This window comes from Montipora capricornis, chromosome 10 (assembly GCF_036669925.1).
Source record: "Montipora capricornis isolate CH-2021 chromosome 10, ASM3666992v2, whole genome shotgun sequence".
Taxonomy (NCBI): domain Eukaryota; kingdom Metazoa; phylum Cnidaria; class Anthozoa; order Scleractinia; family Acroporidae; genus Montipora; species Montipora capricornis.
The window spans coordinates 5,828,453-5,830,952 of record NC_090892.1 but is presented as its reverse complement, the minus strand read 5'-3'; the positions used below and the strand labels follow the sequence as shown (position 1 = coordinate 5,830,952).

Below are 2,500 nucleotides of genomic sequence, written 5' to 3'. Positions count from 1 at the left end.
TGTAAAGAGTGCATATGCTCCGAGCTTGAAATAAACATTGAGCTTGCCAGATCTGTTCTCCTGTGACTTTATTTGTGTCATTTTAGTTAATTGCATAATTATTGTCAGCTTCTAAAGTTAATATTGCGACAGTTTTAGGGTAGTGATTGAGTTATATTTAGAGTTAGCGTGATGCTTCGAAGTCCGTAGACGGAAATCCCATGACTGCGATTTCGTAAACTACTAAGCTCGATTTACAATGCACGTCATGTTCCTTTCGCAACTAGTAATGTGTTATCCCCGCGCACCTTTTCGAAAATTTCAGGCTGATTTTTCCGGTCTTGTGGCAATCTCTTTGGTATAAATAAAGCTAGCCATTTTGCGTAAGACTCAGTACTCACTTTATGTGCATATAGTTCGTTTATACTGTTTCGTCGTAATGGTGTATTGTTGTGCTGTTGGATGCTCGAAGGATTCTCGATCTGTTAGCAAGGAGCATGGAATAAGTTTCCACCGTCTTCCTACACAAAATTCTCTCTTGCAAAAGTGGTTAGCAAAAATATCCCGAGTTGACTTTGTGGTTACCAAAGATACTCGGTTGTGTTCTGATCACTTGGAGCTTGACTGCTTTGAACGTGATCTTAAAGCAGAACTTCTTGGGTTGAAAGCAACACGTACATTGAAGCCGGATGCACTACCAACAATTTTTGTCCATCAGCCAAGAAAGAAGCCTCGACTGTCGTCTGAAAACCGTTTGCATGACAGAGCAAAGCAAGAGGTAAGAGTCTGAATTAATTTTAGCTACATGCAACTCGAAGTACTTTCTTATCTTACATGTGGAGGGAACGCTCACGCAATTGCTCATGAAGTCACGAAATGTCTGCTTTGGTTTGCAGTATATTGCATCACTCACCACGACAAAATAGTTGACTTCCAAATTGTTCAGGTCAGCGAAGTGACCAGCAGTAATTCCATGGAGAGAAAAGGATTTAAAAGGTGCATGTAAAATATCCAGGGTAAAGGGGCAAAAGTGAAGGTTGTGGCAACTGATCGCCATGTAAGCATAAAGTCAGATATAAAACGCATCTACCCTGATGTGGATCACCAGTTTGATGAGTGGCATTTAGCGAAAAGTGTCACTAAAAAACTAACTGAAAAGGCAAAGAAGAAGGACTGTAGTGATCTTTTGGCAATGTGTTCACTCACTCTGGATTTTTTTTGTACATGTACACCAAACAAAAACTTTTTAGCTTTTTGGTGCTTTGCTCTGGGAAATGTTATTTCCATTTAACTTTCAAAACAAACTGTTGCCAAGTTTAGGTTACTTAAAGCAATGATGTTGGTGTGCTGAACAATATAATAACTAGCCATCTTTCCCAGTCAGCCCTTCAACAATTACTACTTCTATTATCATCATTAGCAACAACTCTTTTATACATGCCATCCAATTGTCGGAGACTTCGTAATTCGATTAGGCCAAAGTTTTATTTCTTAATTAGCACCATTGATTGACATAACCTTGAATGAACTTTCATTGAATTTCACTTAGCAACGACCAATAAGATATTAGATTAAGCGATACATGAACATATAAGTTTAGGTTTCCTTTTTGGGGTCTTATGCATTATGCATAAAGACCCCTAAGTCAGAGGCAAATCTTGTCAGTATGTCACTTTGAGGACGAGAACACACGTGACAGTCTGGCTTGTAGACTGGGTACTAGTAATTGCGAGGTCATTGTTTTCAAGTGTCGGCCATTGCTTCTAGCGTTCGTTGTTTGCAAATAAATCTGCGGTCGTTTTCCCTGTTTTGGGAAAAATTTGAAGATTTTTCCGTCGCAAATTAGTTGTAAGGTAAGTTATTTGTGTTTCAAAATTGATCTGTCATGCTGTTTCAGATTGGTTTTCTTTCTTTCATTTCGAAAATTAACTATCCTAGCCTGCCTTGTTTGTTCTTTTTTATTTCATCCAGGTGACGTCGCTGAGTGGAATCGATACGGGAGTTGTTTACTCTCGCAAGCCAACATATTTAGACTCGGCTTGTGTTTAGTGCGGATTGCACTGAAGCTAAGACGCTTTCGCAAGCCCACATTCATTGGCTCGAAATCCGTTGCGCACCACATACCTCACAAGTATCTCACAAGCTATCACAAACCAGTATTTATCGGCTTGAAATGTCGGTGTGGGTTACATCCCAAACTGAAAGAGTTATTGTACTCTAAAAAATAGTGGCATTGAATAAGAGTTTTGCACTCTCAAAGAATAGTATTTCGTACTCTTACTGTTGTCTGCTACTAGCCGCCAGCATGGGAACAACAATCGAACAATACGGGTCAAGGATCGGCTGTCACAACAATTTTGTGAAAGTCAAGGATGCATTTTCAGGTGTGCGAGGGCGATTTTGGAATACGATGCTTATGATGTTTTGCTTAAATGTGTTTTACTTGCCAACATTAAAACAAGTTGTTGGACATTACAAGTCGTGTAATGAGGTGATGTTTTGGTTTGCACAAATGATGTGC

The 2,500-nt window shown here is 39.4% G+C and overlaps 1 protein-coding gene and 1 long non-coding RNA gene across 3 annotated transcripts in view; one reads left to right on the top strand and one right to left on the bottom strand.

Moving 5' to 3' along the window:
* The window catches only part of LOC138018470 (beta-1,4-N-acetylgalactosaminyltransferase 3-like), a 42,169-nt gene that overhangs the window by 2,216 nt on the left and 37,453 nt on the right, over window positions 1-2,500 (bottom strand). The window lies entirely within an intron of this gene.
* On the top strand, window positions 1,586-2,454 carry LOC138019515 (uncharacterized). The gene is made up of 2 exons (XR_011126180.1): window positions 1,586-1,832; window positions 1,951-2,454. It is a non-coding gene; the product is annotated as an uncharacterized lncRNA (long non-coding RNA).